Source organism: Oncorhynchus nerka, linkage group LG7 (assembly GCF_034236695.1).
Source record: "Oncorhynchus nerka isolate Pitt River linkage group LG7, Oner_Uvic_2.0, whole genome shotgun sequence".
Taxonomy (NCBI): domain Eukaryota; kingdom Metazoa; phylum Chordata; class Actinopteri; order Salmoniformes; family Salmonidae; genus Oncorhynchus; species Oncorhynchus nerka.
The window spans coordinates 53,417,056-53,438,995 of NC_088402.1; the positions used below are offsets into that span (position 1 = coordinate 53,417,056).

Below are 21,940 nucleotides of genomic sequence, written 5' to 3' on the forward strand. Positions count from 1 at the left end.
AATCGGTACTGCCATTAAAGTGGTTCTTGAGCATTTGGTGCCAAGCTGATTAGATATGCAGGGATATTTTCGCACATCGTCATCTGATCTAGGAAGGAATTTTCCTGAATGACAGTCAAGTGACGAACAGCTGTTGTGATAGTGCAATGCGATGCAGCAACAGCCCAAGTGCTGGAGAGGAAAAAAAAGCTGTTCGCAAGGAATGTCCAGAATGTTTTGGTTCTCATTTGTTAAATTGGCGAAGACAGTTGTGCCTGGATCCACGTTGGGATCTAATATCCCTAGCGAATGGAGGTTGATCATCTGTTGTCTGCTTGATTTTGCAACAGGGTCTCGTTAGAATTAGCAGAGAAAGCATCAAGGTAATGTGTTCATGTTTTTGTGCCTTGGTTTGGACACCAAGAGCAATCGTGTAGGATAGACTATTGCGCAACACCCAAAAATAGTTCTATGGATTTTTCTGGATATAATGACAACAAATGACATAGCCTAGTGGGCTTATTAACAATATGATCTGGTAATGAAATAACACGACAGATACATACTTTTTTTCATGTTACAACTGCAATTTTAAACATAGGGGCTTGAAGTTGCCTACTTGAAATTGAATTTGGAGCTCAGAAATGCAAGTACTGGAATAGGCCTTACCATGAAAATCAGACATTTCCTCAAGTTGGTGATTGAAAGTCCTTGTAATTATTGTATCCAATTTACAAGTTCTCCTCCTCCCTTATAATTATCCGTAATTTAATTTTGTATCCGTTTTTGTGAGAGATGTGGCCACTTTCGTTTGTTTCCCGCGGCTTCAATTGAAGGGTGTTGCGCTACGCTGTCGTGGTCAAACCAAGTGCGGTTATTATGAGAACGACATCTAACATCTAATGTAGGATTCAACTTGACTTTCCATACAAGTCAGTCAATTAAAAAATGAATCTGTTTTTTGGTAACTTTCTCATTATAAAAACAGCGATGGTGAGATTCAAATGGTGAGATTAATGCTACTGCCACAAACTACAGACAAACCGCCAAATTTACATCCACTCTATTAAATCAGGCAATGTCCACATTATTCTCACATATTTTAGAATGTAATAATAGTTTGAATATCAATGCTAGGCCTAAAAAATGAAAGTGGTAATGGCCTACTTTTTCATTTTCTTTTAACGCTTTTTGAGGGGAGATCTATACTACGCCCTATTTGTACAATTATATACATTATACAATTGCATTACATCAAGGTCCTTGTAAATGAAAACGAAGTGCTTGACAAAGTCTCTGAAAGTCCTTGAATTTGACTTGCCAATGTCTGTATGAACCCAGCTTTAAACGATCCTTAGTCCTAGGCCTATAGAACCCAAAATAATTCTACCTGGAACCAAAAAGGGTTCTCCTACGAGGACAGCCGAAGAATCCTTTTAGGTTCTAGATAGCACCTTTCTTTCTAAGCGTGTAGGCAGACAGGGTTAGGGTAACAGTCTCTCACCCTCCTCATCCAGTGACAGCTGGTTGAATTTGAGTCCGCTGGGCTCTTTGCCCACGTAGCGATGCACATGCGCAGTGCCGATCTCGTGCACAGCGATGGCGTACTCCAGAGGCTTCACACACGATTGAAGACAGAATGGAACCTTGGTGTCACCTGCAGAATGTCTGCCTCACGCCAGCAGGGCACAGGGGAGAGATCATGGGACAGTGAGAGGAAGGCTGAGGTGAAAGCAGATACAGAGGAGGATTCTACATGAACAAGTTAGGCAGACACTGACAAGGCAAGATGGGGTGGGGGGGGATGACATGCGAACTGCCTGTTCAATGCTCTTCATTTCAGTGACATGGGATAAGTGTGTTAAAATGGAAACCAGTGGGGGATAAAAGGAGACTATGTACATAGAGCAGATAACACAAATGCTGTAATCTCACCTCTGTCCATCCACGGTGCATAGTGACACACCCCACAGATCAGGGCTGAATTTAGCCAGTTGAGGAATATAATCTGCCACCTGAGCAAAAGAGGCACACACGCACACACACACACACACACACACCCCCACACACACACACACACACACACACACACAAAAGGAATGGAGTGGATAAGTCACGTGTCATGTATGTCAAAGGCAGGTATGTACAGTACATGTGTGTATAGCATGTGCATGCGTCTACGAATGTACAGTGTGTGCATGCTTTCATTTAGTACATGCTTGTGAGTGCGTTTTCAGTGAGCTCTGGTCCGTGAGCTTGTGTGCGGTGATGTAACCTAGCGAATGTTTTTTTAATGTGTGCAAGCAAATGTTTGGTGGTGTGCTTATTTTAGCATTCATATGTGAATGTGTAGGTGTGTCTGTGTACAGTATGTGAAATAACGTTTTTAACGTGGGAATGAATGTGTGTATTGTGTAGCCCAGCGGTTCGCAACCTTTTTCCAATTTCCCTGAGACCATCATTGTCAAAAGCTCTTGAGGACCAAGATATTTTACGTAAAATATCTTGGAGGTCAAATTTTCTCAATATTAGCAGTGCATTTAACACATTAAAAGGCCTATTATAAACACCCCAAAAACATCTACAGACCACCCGCAGTGCACCGGTCCACGGACCAAAGGTTTGAACACAGAACTCACGTGTCCCCCAACCTGCCTCTGGGTGCTGTAGTACAGCTGGTTGATGTTGGACGCAAACGCCTCAAAGTCTGGGATGATGAACTTCCTCCTGAACGCCTGGGTCAGCAGCAGGATGTTAGCGCCCACACACCTGAAACACATACATAAATATCACACACATACTTCAGATACTCACTGTGGCTCAGTTGGTGGAGCATGGTGCTTGCAACGTTAGAGTTGTGGGTTCGATTCTGGCTGGGGTCAGCCGTACAAACGTATGCACACACACTGAGATCAGTCACATTAGATTCTTTAAAAAAAAAAATAGTATAACTACTGTATTATCACACACAGTGTCACTGACCTATAGCCCCAATACAAGGCTGTTGACTCTTATGCAGTGTCTAGGAGTCAACAGCCATGTATCAGGGCTAAGTGACCTGTAACTGTGGAGCAGATACACCACTGACCCTATGACCCTAATGACACCAACAACCTAAAAACTGGACCCCAACCCGGGACCAAATTAAACGCTGAGAATAGACAGCCTATCATATTGTAGACACACACCTGCCTTTACCACTAGACAAACATTGCGCTAAGTTTAGTAAGCACTGACATGATCTCAAAGAACGGCATTGAAAATTGCTCTCATAGCTGTGATGAGCCGAAAGATCCGTCGGGGCTTGTTAATACGCAACTTGGTTTCGAGTTTGGGGCACTGGGGAGGCGAGCAGAAGGATCGCATCATTTATAGAAATGGGATTTTTTTTTAGTGGCCTATCGCTAGTGACCACCACAGAAGAAAAGACCCATGTCTAATCACAACACATTCTTATTCTGTTCTACGTGACTTTCTGTGTGTGTGTGTGTGTGTGTGTGTGTGTGTGTGTGTGTGTGTGTGTGTGTGTGTGTGTGTGTGTGTGTGTGTGTGTGTGTGTGTGTGTGTGTGTGGACCTAGTTTAGAAACAATACCAAGCACAACACCAAGTATCAATCTATGATTTACAAAGGGACTGTAGATATGCAGTATTCAATCACTGGAATATAGTAATTCAATGTAAGAAGAAGTCTACCAGACAGGACTCGCTACTGTAGCAGGTCAGTGTCTGAATCATCACGGCATTCATTAAGTTAGCTTTGCCACTTAGGAAGTAATACTGTTTGGACAGCAGTCTAGAGCCCATCAGACCTCGCTGATAAGCCGAGCTCCTAATACAACCAGCCGCCTGCAGTTCACCCACTACGCTGGCCTTTCATTAGCTCCTGTCCAGCCTTAAGCCCTGCACAAATGTCATACTCTGTTCGCCAACAATTCCAAAACTCTCTCTCTCTCTGCATGTGTTACGTTTACATGTGCATCAGTGAGGATCAGAAGCAGCTGTCGTCCATTAAAACGACAGACGCTGTCCATCTGTTTTCGCCTCACATTAACCGCAACAGAAACACTGCTATACACCCACATTCAAACATCCCTGACAATCAAAACATCCCTTCCATAACGAATTTCCACCTGTCCACTGTAGAGGTATGAGGAGCAGACACAGATACAGGCAGAGAGAGAGAGAGTGGAAAAACAAAGTCATGGATGTTTCTCGTTAACACTGGGGGCAATAGTATAAACAGTTCCTCCGCACAGTGAAATATATATATACTTTCAAGAAAATGCAATGTAAAAAAAAAAACATGGGATAAGGTGTGTGTGGTGTTTTGCCAATCAGCCAGAAGAATGAGAATACTCTACGTGGGATAGAGAAAGACACAATACATCATGCAAACTTTCAGAATGAAATCATCAGTGTTTACTAGTAAATACTCTCTCTAAACCATCCTACAAGATCATTTATATGATAAAAGGGCCAAATAAGGATGTATCCATTCCATCTAATCCCAAATCATTAGAGAAAAGAATAGAATAAAACTTTATTGTCCATCCAGGATGGACATTTTTCCATTAAAAGAATCAAATACACATAGATGCTCACATCAGACACATTTAAAAACAGTCAGTCCATCATGTTGCATACACTAACAACAGAGGACATTAATACATTCCCTCACAAACGACCACAGTCCCAACTGCACTAGATAGATAAGTACATTATACCGATACAATTTACTTTACATTTAGTAGTCCAACAGCACAAGGAACAAATTCATGTTTGAACATGTTCTTCTCGGCCATGGTCATTCTGAAGCACCGGCCAGAGGGAAGCCTCTCCAACTGTGGGTGTAGGGGGGGGTCGCCAACGACAGCCAGTGTCTTCTTTTTGGTTGCCTTGTGAAACACACTGCTCAAATGTGCCTGTGGTCGACCAATTACTTTGCTGGCTGTGTTTACTATGCTGGTCAGTTTGCTTTTGCTCCTCACACTCAAATGACCATACCAGACTGTCATATTGAACGCGAGGATGCTCTCCACCAAGCTGCTGTACACCCTCTCCAGAACATCCTGTCTGACCCCCAAACCCATTTCATTTCCTGATTGAGAACAAGTGTGGGCTTGCTTTTAAATTAAAAAAATACAACCTGCATTCTCTGTATAACTTAGCTTGTTATCAATTTGTGTCCCTTGGTATTTTAAACACTCAACCACCTCCACTGATTGGTCGTTCAGAGAGAGTGGTTGGGACATTGGTAAGAATGGTAGCCCTTTTCACTCACAGCTCCTGTCATCCTGTATACGGGTTGAAAACGATTTTGCCATCGATAAGCAAAATTGGAACCCAGCGGCTGTACAGTAAAATACTATACATGACGTCAGAGCTTAGGTTCTCCGGTTATCAGCGTTGTATGGGTGTTGACTGAGCGCAGTTATAAACTTGAGCACCGCGCACAACAAAACGATTCCCCCATCCCTCCCGCTAATTGGGCTAACTTTTGCACCTTTGTTGTCGTGGTCTGAGTGAGGGAAATGCTGTAAACACAGAGGGGTCGATGTGCTCTGAAAGATGAGATTTTCAATAAATATCACTTTGATGTCACACAAGCAAACCGCACACCCGTGGGTCCAAATCTACACTTCACATTTCTACATTTGAAAACATGTAATTTACAGTATCAACCTTTATGATTGTTGTGTATGATCCACAGTTAGAAGGATGACATGCGCTACAGCCTGGACAGAATGAGCCTGCATTTGTCGTATTGTGAAGAAAATTTGCCGCAGAACACACACTTGAATGCACGCCATTCTATGCACACAAAAAAATTACAATCTGTTAGTCTGAAGTGCCTTTTAAAAGCCTAACCATGTATGAGCATATTTTACAGCTTAGCTAGCCATGTTGGCAATAGAATAAGCTTTCAAATTATTCCCGCCTGACCCAGATGGCGATTTTCAAATGGACCGTTTTTTGGGATTGTGTAAACAACAAGAGTAATTGTGTGAGGGTGGGGACACAGGGCTGTATTACTTGAGTCATAAAAGTGCATTGAAATTACTAAGGAACTGTGTAAAGTTTGGAGAGGTGTGTGGCCACACCAAGTTAGACCTTTCACTCAAACCCTTGTCATCTTTTTTTCCCTCATCTTGCACATGCTTCAACATGCATGTTACTGGATGTATCTAAAGTATGTTGTTATTGACAAATGCTGTGTAAAGTACCGTAAATGTAAAATGCACATAGAATCAACAGTGTCATTTTTGGGGATTCAGTGTTGTGTTGTGTCCTCATCTTTGGTCTGATCATTTCCCCATTAATCTCCAAAGTGTTCTCTTTCAAATTGCATGCCTATTCTTATTATATTTCTTCTGTTAGAAGATGTGGCCCTATCCTGTTTTAAATTGCCCTATCCTATCCTGGCCCTATCCTGTTTTAAATGTGGCCCTATCCATATAGGCCAATTTCCACAAGTGTAAGGGGTTAACGTGAAAATAGAGCATTGCTCACTTCCTGAAGAGTTTCGGGTCCATCATGACTGTTCCGGCAGAGTCCTGCATTGACTGGCGCAGCTGACGCATACAGTCACTCAGCCTGGGATCCGATGTCAATAAACCTGTGCTCCTCAACGCCTGGAAGAAGGAGAAAGGAACATTTGCAAAATGAGAGTGAGAAAGAGAGACAATTAGACCGAGATAAATGAGAAGGGAGGGGGGGGGAGATGGGGTTGTGGTGAGCTGATCAACACTGACACACCATCTCTAGAGTAGGGAGTTCCATATTTGAGCTCTCTCAGTAGACTGCTGAGCTAACCCCCGTGCTGGTCCTGCAGATGCTGGGCCTAATAGAGTAGATATATATTTGTACATAATGATAAGGACATGCGTAGTACATTAAAAGGTTAATAATCATAATAATAACTTTTTATTTTCGTTTTTAGAGAAAACTGAGGTTATACAGGACTACAATAATTGTTTTAGTGTGTCATCTTCAATACCTGAATTGGAACAAACCCTGTTTCCCAATAAGTGAGTAACCACAAGGGTTCAAGCAGTCCTGTAAACGACTCTGTAAAGGAGGAAGGAACATACTGTACCTACTGTATTGAAATCAGTGGTGTAGAGGTTTTTGTTGCCCACCTTTGGCGGGAAAAATGCATTAAACGTTTAGGGAGCGCAACTTTTTTCACCGCAAACCAGCGATCAGTTTAGCCACCTACTTTTTTTTTTTTTTACCAGTACATCACTGATTGAAATCCCTCCCCTAAGCCAACTTCAAGTCATTCTGACAGCTATATGCAACAAGTGTGCCTATTTCTGGGGCATCATATGCAGTGACAGCAGACTTGCCTCATGGGAGGGTCCGGGAGGTTATTTTCAAGCCTGTGTGTCTGATCAATGCATTAATGATCAACACACACTGCTTGACTGAACTGTTGTGTTTAGTTATCGCATGTCAATACTTCACATCGGGCAGTGGCTTTCATGAGAGGCTGATATCAAATTCAGACATACTGTATAGGACAGCAACATTCAAAGCTATATATACTGTGGGAAGTACAGTGTGTGTGTAATTTCTGGCAGAAGAAATGATGACAGAATTGTAAAGCTATTGATATATTGAGATGTTAAATGAGAGAAAGTACTTCAAAGAAACTAGTTAAAAAACAGAATTGCTGGCCTCTCGAGTAGCACAGCGGTCTAAGGCACTGCATCGCGGCGTTGAGGCGTCACTACAGCCTGGGGTTGTAGTGACGGGCTGTGTCATTGCCGTCTGTAACGTAACCGGGAGTCCCACAGACGACGCACAATTGGCCCAGCGTGGTCCGGGTTAGGGGAGGTTTTGGGGTAGGGGGCCTTTACCTGGCTCATCGCGCTCTAGAGACTCCTTGTGGTGGACCGGGCACCTGCATGCTGACTTTGGTTGTCAGTTGATGGTGTTTCCACCGACACATTGGTGCTGCTGGTTTCTGGGTTAAGCGAGCGGGTGTTAAGAAGCGCGGCTTGGCAGGTCATGTTTCGACGACTCGACCTTCGCCTCTCCCGAGCCCGTTGGTGAATTGCAGCGATGAGACAAGATCGTTATCACGAAATTGGGGGATTAAAAAAAAGGGGGGGGGGTTATTCAGTAACCACAGCTACAGTTCAGTGACAGTCCTTTCAGATCACTGTGTGTTACAGCCAACTCCCCTGCCGTGTCACTGTCATGCTAAACATATACAGCATAACATGACCACAAATGGCAGATCTCCCTCGTCTAAACTGGCAGATCAATCGAAGGTCAAAGCAGATATCATTATGTAAGAATATCAAGCATTGCATCATATTGAAATACAAGGTGGTAAAACATGTTGGTATGAGACATGCACACAAAGATAATACAGTGCTCAGAGAGGAAGAGGCAAAGCGAGAGGCTTGACTCTGCCCCAAAATCTGTCAGCACCAAAAAATCTGCGAGAAGCAGAGAAAGTGTAGCCTGACGGCTCACAGTATATTCTTCCGCTGCTCTGTCGCATGCTACATACTACAGTCGCTACTGCCATCATAAAAGTTGTTTGTGGGGATGAGGGGCACGAGGGGTGTTGTACAATTAGCGATTGGATCGTCTCTAACATATATAGAGTATCAAAGCCAGTGACTAATTTTCAAACTGCCGCTTTACCCACGTGTTCTGGCTCTGGCCCAGCCCATCGGGTTCTGGACCTAGACTAGCTGGCCTAGCTAACTTTAGCCACAACATATTGGAATGTGTGTAATGTACACAAATGTGTTATGAAGAAAGAAAATGGTGTAATACGCATGAAATGCGTTGTGATGAAAATCGCATAATACAAATGAAAAATGTTACTTTTTCGTGTGCCTGTCACGAATTTCAAATAAGTAACTTGTGTCTATTTCACAATAAGCTGTGACAATGTGATGCATCCTTTCCCAGCTGACCAAAGCACGGTTTCAGATCACTTTATATAATCGGATCCGTTTTTATTTTCTTCAAAGTCTTAAGCTAACAAGGCTTAGGCCTGTGCTTTAAAAAAAATAAAAGGTAGGCCTATGCAATACCCTCTCATACCCCCTCAATTCGAGTCTTGGATTTAATTTAACAGCCATTCACTGACACGGAGGTAGGCTATTTAAAGAGTACATGGTGGGTGGAGGAATTATGAATATAGCAGCCTATTGGCTAATTTCGTCTGTCAAACCGGTACACCTACCTCTTAAATAGGAAGAAATAGGCTCCAACACAAAGCCCCTTGTTGTTAGTAAAGTCTAATTAAAATGAAGACGTTGAAATGAATTATGCCTACTATAATTCGCCTACTTTCAGCACCATGAACTGTCCATTTCCCATTGATTATGCTGTAGCTGCTGTTTCAAGTTTCAGCACCACAATGTCATTTACTCTAATCTGGTTTTACTGTGAGGTCAATAACTCTGCTAAATACATCATGGGCAAGAAACATTGTTTTTAATCAAATCAATTATAGTAGTAGCAAGCTATCAATGTTGACCTCCGGTCTTCCTCGCCTTCGTTCTCCGCTTCTCAAACAGAACAGAACATAGGCTATAAGGCTAGTCCGCTCACAAGATAACAATGAATTAATTCATTCGGAAGAAGCCTTTGACTCTCCTCCTGAACTGCCACCATAGCCCTGCACAGCACAGCCCTTGGTTAGGCAGCACAAAAAATGGTTTTGATCAGCAAGAGCAGGCCGGGGCTCATGGATGGAATACCCATTGCAGTGTGTAATGCAGCTTAGTTTTATTTACACCATCCCAGCAGCTATCTTAGAAATATAACTTTGCTCTGTGCTTCTCCGAGCATGCACTTCATAGCCTATAGGCTATGGATCATTTGATTGAGAGCGCACTAAATGGCCTATAGGCCTGCTTGATATTGCGCGCCCAGTGGAGATTCAGAAATGAGGGGCGGCATCGGGCACACATCAATATATAGCCTAATGACAAACTCATTCTAAAACACAGAAAAATATAGAGATTTCATCAATTAAAAATGACATGTCCCTTCCCTGGACTGGATTTTTTTTTTTGAATACTAAACACTCCCCATGACTGAAATTGAAAAAGCATGACCCTCCCCCATTTTCCTCCAGGTAACCATTCTGTACATTTGGAACCATCCCTAAGGATAATTTAGTTGCTAATGGCAGCCTGCCGTACCCCGGTCGGCCATCAACTTGAGATTCTTAATAAATGGTGGCAGCACTGAGCTGTCACTTCCTGGAGTAGCTCAAACTGCACTCTGTCTCTCCATGAGACACCATCTTAAAATAGTCCAATGCAGCCGTTATCTCAATATCAAATCATTTCTGGGTAACATTTAAGTACCTTACTGTGCGTGTTTTCAAAAAAAGAATTAAAAATAGCTTCTTAACAAAGAATTTAGCTAGGACTGTCTGGGAGTGGTTCATAGAGGGTAAGGGAAAACTGAAAACTAGCTGTTATTGGCAGAGAGGTTTGGAACTCCATTTCTTATTGGTCCATTAACTCATTTACCACCTGGTGATGTCACCAGGGAGGCCAAAACTCCATCTCACCAAAACAGGCTGAAATTTCACAGTGTGGAAATATACACTGCTCAAAAAAATAAAGGGAACACTAAAATAACACATCCTAGATCTGAATGAATTAAATATTCTTATTAAATATTATTTTCTTTACATAGTTGAATGAGCTGACAACAAAATCACACAAAAATTATCAATGGAAATCAAATGTATCAACCCATGGAGGTCTGGATTTGGAGTCACACTCAAAATTAAAGTGGAAAACCACACTACAGGCTGATCCAACTTTGATGTAATGTCCTTAAAACAAGTCAAAATGAGGCTCAGTAGTGTGTGTGGCCTCCACGTGCCTGTATGACCTCCCTACAATGCCTGGGCATGCTCCTGATGAGGTGGCGGATGGTCTCCTGAGGGATCTCCTCCCAGACCTGGACTAAAGCATCCGCCAACTCCTGGACAGTCTGTGGTACAACGTGGCGTTGGTGGATGGAGCGAGACACGATGTCCCAGATGTGCTCAATTGGATTCAGGTCTGGGGAACGGGCGGGCCAGTCCATAGCATCAATTGTCTTCCTCTTGCAGGAACTGCTGACACACTCCAGCCACATGAGGTTTAGCATTGTCTTGCTTTAGGAGGAACCCAGGGCCAACCGCACCAGCATATGGTCTCACAAGGGGTCTGAGGATCTCATCTCAGTACCTAATGGCAGTCAGGCTACCTCTGGCGAGCACATGGAGGGCTGTGTGTCCCCCCAAAGAAATGCCACCCCACACCATGACTGACCCACCGCCAAACCGGTCATGCTGGAGGATGTTGCAGGCAGCAGAACGTTCTCCACGGCGTCTCCAGACTCTGTCACGTCTGTCACATGTGTTCAGTGTGAACCTGCTTTCATCTGTAAAGAGCACAGGGCGCCAGTGGCGAATTTGCCAATCTTGGTGTTCTCTGGCAAATGCCAAACGTCCTGCACGGTGTTGGGCTGTAAGCACAACCCCCACCTGTGGACGTCGGGCCCTCATACCACCCTCATGGAGTCTGTTTCTGACCGTTTCAGCAGACACATGCACATTTGTGGCCTGCTGGAGGTCATTTTGCAGGGCTCTGGCGGTGCTCCTCCTGCTCCTCCTTGCACAAAGGCGGAGGTAGCGGTCCTGCTGCTGGGTTGTTGCCCTCCTACGGCCTCCTCCACGTCTCCTGATGTACTGGCCTGTCTCCTGGTAGCGCCTCCATGCTCTGGACACTACGCTGACAGACACAGCAAACCTTCTTGCCACAGCTCGCATTGATGTGCCATCCTGGATGAGCTGCACTACATGAGCCACTAGAGTGAAAGCACTGCCAGCATTCAAAAGTGACCAAAACATCAGCCAGGAAGCATAGGAACTGAGAAGTGGTCTGTGGTCACCACCTGCAGAACCACTCCTTTATTGGGGGTGTCTTGCTAATTGCCTATAATTTCCACCTGTTGTCTATTCCATTTGCACAACAGCATGTGAAATTTATTGTCAATCAGTGTTGCTTCCTAAGTGGACAGTTTGATTTCACAGAAGTGTGATTGACTTGGAGTTACATTGTGTTGTTTAAGTGTTCCCTTCATTTTTTTGAGCAGTGTATATAAAACAGAGAGAAATCACATTTTTTGACTGCACTGGGCCTTTAACCGACTTCCTTGGCTTCAAATGCGCTATATGAGTCTTGGCATGGAAATGAATGGTGTCACGTGATTAATTGCTTTGTTTATTCATATACAGTCATTGGTTGGAGCCATCTAAAAACCATTGCCAGTGTTTCTTTGATTCAATGTTAAAAAGCCATGTTGATGATGATTCAAAGGCCATGACACAATGGCCTGTCAAATACCACGCTGTGCCACAACACCACCCAGCCTTCTAATAGACCCCGGTACCCTGTACAGTTCAGAGTTCATTTGAATATGCATATGAGGGGCACCAAGAAAGGCTCCGAAGGTATGAATTATGGTGTAAAAGCACTGGGACACTGGACACAGAGTCTCTTCACACATCGTAACATGCCAAGTTCAGCATGCAAGGTGCTATGGATGACTGTGCTTGTATGACCTTTTCACCAACTGAGCTGAGACTTCTATGATGTTCTAGCTAAAACAACTAAACAACAGCTAAAACAACTAACAATGCAATTAGTTTAATCAGCTGTGTTTGCTAGGGATGGGGGAAAAGGTGTGACATCACTCAGTCCTCGAGGACCGGCGTTGCCCATCCCTGTACTAAATTGTGTCGTAAAAGCCCTGGGAGGGAACACAGCAGGTGTTTCTCAGTATGCATACTTCCGCGCTCCACACTCTCATGCGCCGAGTTCGAGGAAGTTCTCTTGAGTACGTTCTGGTGAGGACAAGAGTGTGGAGAACGCGTAGAAATGTACATTTGAGAGGCACTGCGCACTCCCCTTTGACCACAACACACAGAATAAGACGCACTACGAGCACCGCACGAGACGAGACCTCCATCCCTCCCGCGAATTGGGAAACTTTTGCAAGATGTTTTGTTGTCCGAGTGAGGGAAAGGCTGTACATTTTGAGCGCTCTATTTATGGGGAGACATTGATTATTACAATAAATACTGCTTTGATGTCATACAAGCAAGCCAAAACACCCGTGAGTCCAAATGTGCACTGGTCCAAATGCCCATGTCATACTGTACACAGTGTTAATGATCACTATGTTTGATGTACAGTTGACATGGCGTCAAACCCTGGGTTGTTCTGAACAGAAATTGCCTGTTGTCTATTGTGTAAAAATGAATACACTCATGGTTCCATGTGGACCAGAATTACGATCCGTTTCTCTGTTTTGCCTTGTGAAAGCCCAACACTGTAAAATCACATTTTACAACTTAGCTAGTCATGTTGGCAATCGAACAAGCTTTCAAATGATGCCCACCTGTTCACAGATTGCGATTTATAATGGACCGTTTTTTGTATTGCGATAAACAACAACAGTAATTGTGTGAGGGTGGGGATGCAGGGCTGTGTTCCAAACAAAACAACTACAAGTGTGCTTGTTCCAGTTCCTCAACGGCACAGCCTGGAGAGCTTCAAAAAAGTACCTTGTAGTTGAAGACTCTTTCTTTGAGTCTTTGAAAGTATATTGAAATAGCTTAGGAACTGTGCCCACTTTGGAGAGGTGTGTGTGGCCACATGGAGACACCAGTCAGTCCTCTCACCCAAACCTTTTGTAATTTATTTGTCTTAAGTTGCACCTATGGTCACATTTTCCAGGAATATTCTTATCATGTTACTGAATGTATCCAGAGCAGGGGTGTCAAACTCATTTGGCTCCTGGGGCCACATTCAGTCTTCAACAAGGTCCAGAGGGCCATAGTGAAAATGTGTTATATTTCCTTGCTGTCAAAATGTGTTAATAATAGTCCCATAACCATAGTTTAGGGAATTTATCGATGCGACCTGACTGTCTAGTGATTATTAGTGAGCTGGACAGTCAAGAAACTGTATGAATATAGGCACATTATTATTTCTACACAGTTTCGATTTGGTTTTAGTCATTTTAAAGTAAATTGAGTAAAACTAATTTTTACTCAAACCACCCGCAGGCCGGATTGGACCCCCTTGATGCTCCTGATCCAAAATATTTTTAGATTTCGTCCTCAACAAATGCGGCGAAAAGTACAGTAAATATGAAATGCACATAAAATCAACACTGTAATGCTTGGATTCAGTCACGTGTCAGCTGAACTGTTGTGTCCTCCACTTTGGTCTAATAATGTTACCACAATCTCCAAACAGTTCCCTTTTAATTGCTACAATGCTTATGCATTTCACATTTCTTCCGTAAGAAACATTTCAATTTTGCCCTATCCATATATGCCAATTGCCACGTGTGTAAAGGATTCAGGGAATTCACTTCTAGCCTCATTAACAACAGCTACACCTGTCTATTAGTCATAAAGTTACATAAGGCGTTTCCTCCACACTTTTCAAACCTGAGCCTGGGCTAGTAACATGGTGTGATGGATTCCTGCCTTGGCTCGTCTTACACTTCCTGGGATTCATTCGGTGTTCATTTAGCTGGAGTGAAAACAGCAAGCCCAAAGGCCGCTTTAGGAACTAGAATGTGTTGTGGTACAGTACATGTTGGGTCAACTTTAAAAGGACGTCACGGAAAGCCGCAGTAGTTGTCAATATGAGCAACTCTCATTCCAGCAAAAAAAGAAATAGGTTACATTAAAAAAACACTGTATGGGTTAGTGTTGGTGGCACACAGTGAGGGTGGAGGTGGTGAGATGGAGACTCACAGAGATGAACTGAGAGACAGGGATCATCTCTTTGCCCTCTGTAATGGTGTAGAAGAGAAGGTCCTCCATCCCAGAGATCAACCTGTTCCTGTGAAGACCAGACAACACAGTGCATCATGTCAATCAGCGGAGGCTGCTGAGGGGAGGACGGCTCATAATAACGGCTGGAACGGAGCCAATGGAATGGCATCAAACACATGGAAACCATGGGTTTGGTGTCTTAAATACCATTCCCCTTTTTCCGCTCCAGCCATTACCACGTGCCTGTCCTCCCCAATTAAGGTGCCACCAACTTCCTGTGATGTCCATACTACTGTAGGTCTGACAGGGTCATTGTTAAAGATTACCAGTGCGTATACGTTGTACACTGTGTTTTGATAGTTGACTCTCATCTGCATAACTTTTCTCAAAACAGACAACATGTGCAAAAGAGCACTTAACCACTAAAGACAAGTGTGTATGAACAATGTTCTATGTTTTTATTTTCTCCCCAGTAAGGAGAGTGTAGTAGTGTTTGTAGTGTAGGCCTAATGTACAGTAGTGTAGTGTGGTGTAGGTCTAATGTACAGTAGTGTGTGTGGTGTAGGTCTAATGTACAGTAGTGTAGTATAATGTAGGTTGAATGTACAGTAGTGTAGTGAAGGTCTAATGTACAGTAGTGTAGTGTGGTGTAGGTCTAATGTACAGTAGTGTGTGTAGTGAAGGTATAATGTACAGTAGTGTAGTATAATGTAGGTCTAATGTACAGTAGTGTAGTGAAGGTCTAATGTATAGTAGTGTAGTATAATGTAGGTCTAATGTACAGTAGTGTAGTGTAGGTCTAATGTACAGTAGTGTAGTGAAGGTCTAATGTACAGTAGTGTAGTATAGTGTAGGTCTAATGTACAGTAGTGTAGTATAGTGTAGGTCTAATGTACAGTAGTGTAGGTCTAACGTACAGTAGTGTAGGTCTAATGTACAGTAGTGTGTGTATGTCTAATGCACAGTAGTGTAGTGTGGTGAAGGTCTAATGTACAGTAGTGTGTGTATGTCTAATGTACAGTGGTGTAGTGTAGTGAATGTCTAATGTACAGTAGTGTAGTGAAGGTCTAATGCACGGTAGTGTAGCGTAGTGAAGGTATAATGTACAGTAGTATAGCGTAGTGAATTTCTAATGTACAGTAGTGTAGTGAAGGTCTAATGTTCAGTAGTGTAGTGTAGTGAATGTCTAATGTACAGTAGTGTAATGTAGTGAAGGTATAATGTACAGTAGTGTAGTGAAGGTCTAATGTACAGTAGTGTAGTGTAGTGAAGGTATAATGTACAGTAGTGTGGTGAAGGTCTAATGCACAGTAGTGTAGTTTAGTGAAGGTCTAATGTACAGTAGTGTAGTGAAGGTCTAATGCACAGTAGTGTAGTGTAGTGAAGGTATAATGTACAGTAGTATAGTGTATTGAATGTCTAATGTACAGTAGTGTAGTGTAGTGTAGCTCTAATGCACAGTAGTGTAGTCAAGTGTAGTTCATCTTAATATATGCTTTCAAACTAATTCCACTGACTATTCAGCTCCATGTTCCTACATTTAGTCAATGATTAAAGTAGTTGTTTGGATGGAGTATTATTGGGAATTTCGTTTGAAGTTCACTTTGTATGCATAACAAAATGGCTGAATCAAAAATAATAATTTTCTGTAGACAAGCCTAATTTGAATAAAAAATCAGCAGTTATAGGGATGTTACTCCGAAAATATACTCTGAGTGTACAAAACACTAGGAACAGATGCTCTCTCCCTGACATAGACTGACCAGGTGAATCCGGGTGAAAGCTATGATACCTTATTGATATCACCTGTTAGATCCACTTCAATCAGTGTAGATTAAGGGGAGGAGATGGGTTAAAACCTCTAGTGACTCACCATCCCGCATGAAGGAGCGTAATCATCGACTGACACGAATTAGCATAACGTAACGGACATAAAAATATTCCTAGAAAATATTCCTATTCATGAAAATCACAAGTGAAATATGAGACACAGCTTAGCCTTTTGTTAATCACCCTGTCATCTCAGATTTTCAAAATATGCTTTACAGCCAAAGCTAGACAAGCATTTGTGTAAGTTTATCGATAGCCTAGCATAGTATTTTGTCCAGCTAGCAGCAGGTAACTTGGTCACAGAAATCAGAAAAGCAATCAAATTAAATCGTTTAGCTTTGATGAGCTTCGGATGTTTTCACTCACGAGACTCCCAGTTAGATAGCCAATGTTCCGTTTTTCCAAAAATATTATTTTTGTAGGCGAAATAGCTCCGTTTGTTCTTCACGTTTGGCTGAGAAATCGCCCGGAAATTGCAGTCACGGAAACCCGAAAAATATTCCAAATTAGCTCCATAATATCGACAGAAACATGGCAAACGTTGTTTATAATCAATCCTCTAGGTGGTTTTCAAATATCTATTAGATAATATATCCATTGGGACAATTAGTTCTTCAGTAGGACCGATTGGAATAATGGCTACCTCTGTATTTTACGCGAGAATCTCTCTGGGAGCATCAGGTGACCACTTGCGCAATGTAGCCACTTACGGGTATTCTTCAACATAAATGCGTGAAAATACGTGACAATGCTGTAGACCCCTTGGGGAATACGGAGAAAAAGTAATCTGGTTGATAGCCCATTCACTGCTCAATAGGGACTCATTGGAACGCAGCGCTTTCAAAACATGAGGCACTTCCGGATTGGATTTTTCTCAGGCTTTTGCCTGCAACATCAGTTCTGTTATACTCACAGACAATATTTTTACAGTTTTGGAAACTTTAGAGTGTTTTCTATCCTAAGCTGTCAATTATATGCATATTCTAGCATCTTGTCCTGACAAAACATCCTGTTTACTACGGGCACGTTATTTTTCCAAAAATGGAAATACTGCCCCCTAGTCACAAAAGGTTATTAAAGAGGATTTTTAAGCCTTGGGACAATTGAGACACAGTTCATGATGCCGATTTGTGTCAAGAACTGCAACACTGCTGGGTTTTTCATACTCAACAGTTTCCCGTGTGTATCAAGAATGGTCCACCACCCAAAGGACATGCAGCCAACTTGATACAACTGTGGGAAGCATTGGAATCAACATGGGCCAGCGTCCCTGTGGAACGCTTTCGACACCTTGTAGAGTCCATGCCGTGACCAATTGAGGCTGTTCTGAGGGGAAAATGGGGTGCAACTCAATATCAATAATGTTCCTAATGTTTTGTACTCTCAGTGTGGTTTACCAAGCTACCAATGACTTCACACTGGAAGAAGTTAAGCTACATTAAAACTAGAAACATATAGTTCACTTAAAGTTACATTGAAAAAGTAGTTCACTACATCCAAACTACTTCGTGAAAGGTATATTTAAATCTGAAATGTCACCAACTACAAATTGGAAGAACAGATCACTTTGGAGTCAGAAGTTAACATAATATGTCATTTAGCCTATTAAACACAAAAACTGTTTCAAGTGAAAATTAGGCATGTTTGATGCCGAAAAAGAAAGGAAATCTTGTCTACCGTAGCCATATTTTCTGTTCTTTAAAAAAAAAGTGTAGTGTGTAGTTCCAGTAGTTAGCTACACCACTACATGGCAAAACAATATATTACTTACTGGGCACGCACTGGTTGAATCAATGTTACTTCCACATTATTACAATGAAATGACGTTGAACCAATTGAATTGATGTCTGTGCCCAATGGGTAACTACTGAAAACACTACCAAGATTTGAATTTAGTTCAACTACCACCACCAAGCTACAGCTACATTTATTTAAATGACTAGTTGATGTACATGTAGTTCACTGCTCCCCATCACTGAAAATCAGTAACTCATTATTATAGGGTCATTCCATTTGGGTTCAATCCCTTTTTTTCCGCACCCCTTTTGATTTGAACAGCACTTCCCATACATATTTGATTTGAACAGCACTTCCCATACATATTTGCTTATGGGAGAAGCGGTAAGAAAGTGACCTGAATGCCAAAACATTTAGGTGATAAAGGTGCTCAAAGTTGACCAATTTTGCATACACCACCCTACCATGAGACATCCATGTCTTCATTACTGGAAAAAAATAAACGGTTGAGTTTGATATCCCTTAAAAGCTTACCAAAACAGGGTTGACAAACTATTTTAGAATTTCTTGAATTGTAATTATTTTAATAACAATGATGTACTTTTTGTTGTTGTCGTAATAAACAGATTATTTTGCTTTTCGCAAATGTTGTAGCTTAAGACCCTATTTTGACATCATCTGAGGTGTTTGTGTTGCGCCCGCCATCGGTTGAGACACAGCATGCTCTTGAATAAGGGTGCATGTCATTCAACCATAGAAACACAATTCATCGTCGAATATCATCATAAATGCAACTGTCTATTGTATTATCCATCTTTCCATGATTTCAACAGGTTTCCTATGGAGGGTTGACAGTATAATTGATTTATAAACTAATATTCCCATGCTATTCAACATTCTCTGATGTTTGGACCTCCAATTATCTTTGTGCTACCATTTTAAAGTTGAAATGCACATTTCATTCCCATTTCAGTCAACCAATCAAATGTATTTATAAAGCCCTTTTTAGATCAGCAATTGTCGCAGTGTTTACACAGAAACCGAGCCTAAAACCCTAGAGAGCGCTCAATGGAGATGTAGAATCACAGTGGCTAGGGAAAAAACTCCCTAGAAAGCCAGGGAACCTAGGAAGAAACCTAGAGAGGAACCAGGCTACGGGTGACCAGTCCTCTTCTGGCAGTGCCGGGTGGAGATTATAAGAGTACATAGCCATTAAGGCCAGATCGTTCTTCAAGATCGTCAAAACGTTCATAGATGACCAGCAGGGTCAAATAATAATCACAGTGGTTGTAGAGGGTGCAACGGGTCTGCACCTCAGGAGTAAATGTCAGTTGGCTTTTCATAGCCAGGTATTCAGAGGTCGAGACAACAACATGACACCCACCCTGTATTCAAGAGCATGTTGTGTCTTAACCCCACGACGGACACAACACAAACACCGTCGATTATGTGAAATAGGGTCTAAATTATGACATATGCGAAAATTGGATTATTTTTGATCATTTAAGTTAAAAGTTTAAAAATGGCATGATTATACACATTTGTCTCCTGTTTCAATACATTATTAAATAGTTTGACAACCTTGTTTGTAAGCTTTTAAATTATATCCAACTCGACTGTTGATCTTTTCCAGTGATGAAGACATGGATGTCTCATGGTAGGTTAGTGTATGCAAAAATGGGGTCAACTTTGAGCACCTCCATTTTCGAAATGTTTTGGCATTCAGGTCCAAAAAGTTACTTTCTGTCCACTTTACCATGGGCAAATATGTATAGAAAGTTTCGTTCAAATCAAAAGGGGTGCGGTCAAAAAGCGATTTAAATTAAATGGAACGACCCTATAGGATCGCAACAGAAGAACATCATTTCACTCTTTCAGACAACGTGTCACTACTGTAGGCCAGGGTTCCCCAACTAAATTCAGATTTTTCTTTCTTGAGCAGATGGTCTGCGGGCTGGAACAATTATATTAAAATTGTTGCAGCTTGACATCAAGAAGGACAAAGATATAGTAATTGACAAAAACCGAATCATTTCAAACCTGTATTACATTAGGATACGATAACACATGTCTATATTTATGGGTGGGAATACTTGGGAAAATATTTCCTCAATTAAAATTGATATCCTGGTGATTTTAAAGTATTGTATGTCCAACAAAGAAAATGTATTTTAATAAATGGAGGTTTAAATAAAAAATCACCTGCTGGTCGAATTTGGCCTATGAGCCGCCAGGTGGGCAACCCTTCTGTGGCACTGCATAGTCACATTATTCTACAGTACCAATTAGGGGAAGAGTATGTATTTACCTGCACTCTGCTTCATCCATGTCATTGACAGCTTGATGATGGAAGGGTTGCTGACGCTGGCTGTGTGATGCTGCGCTTGTGCATAACAGCTGAGACTGTTGCTCGATCCTGGATAAGCCATTGCTGTCACTCCCAACCCGTGCGGAGTTGACAGCGTGTTTGAGCAGTTGTAAAACTCCCGCATTTGTAGTCCGCAGACGTTTCAGACAATGCATTATTAAAGGGGTGGATCGCAACCAAAAGAACAATACACTTAGAATATAATAAACACTGTAGAGGCATCAGATCTGTGTCCAGTGCTTCGTTCCTCGGGGGCTTTATGTCAGTTTTCATGTACGCGAGCGCACTTGAGGACTTGATACTATCGCATGGGGGGTGGAGTTGTGACTGGCACAAGTTGGTCGACAGATGAAATGGGCCAGTGACCAATGACAAGTGAATCCAGAACGGGAAGGTGGCTGTGCTGTTTCGGGATCCTTGGGACGTCCATAACCTAAACCTCAAACCTAACCTAACACCCTACCATTACCCCGACCTTTACCTAAACCTAACCCCAATCTTAACTCTTACCCGGGTAGAGCTGTCAACTTCAATGGGGGTGACGTCAGAGTTTTTCGTCCCGAGGATCCAGATTAGATTTTTCCCAGGGAAGAGGGTGAGAAATGTACGATCCTTGGCACGCGCATGGATAGGATTTCAGTTACGTGATTCAGTGGCTAGGGGCACAGTACAATTCTAATTATAGGCTACTTCTCTGAGCAGTTTCTATGGAAAACATTGCCAAAACCTTTAAATACCTCGCTGCAAGAAGTAATATGATCTAACCTTTTTGCAACTGTTGAACAAGAAGTTGTATTATCACCTGTGTTGTGTTTTTGGCTATGGATTAAGTGATATGACATGCTATTCTATAAAATCCTTTCTCTGTAATTAACATTACCTGATTGAGCTAATCATGTAAATGTAATTAACTAGAAAGTCGGGGCACCACTAAATAATATTTATAGAGCAGTTATCTTCCGAATAAACTCTTAAAGACCTTTGTAATATTTTACATCAATAGCAGTCAATATTAATCTTCACTTTATTTCAGTCTCATCTGAAAGTTGTACATTTTTGGTTATCTTCACAAACCCTGGCTAACAAGTTGAATCAGCAATACAAAATTGGGTTTCAATATTTATTTACTAAATACCTAACTAATCACACAGAATGACATATACACAGAATGAACCATACATTGATTACA

General features: G+C 42.0%; 1 pseudogene; it reads right to left on the minus strand.

Annotated features, from left to right (window-relative positions):
- Positions 1-21,314, minus strand: part of LOC115131929 (glutaminase kidney isoform, mitochondrial-like) — a 30,752-nt pseudogene extending 9,438 nt beyond the window's left edge.
- Positions 21,315-21,940: the final 626 nt, after the last annotated feature.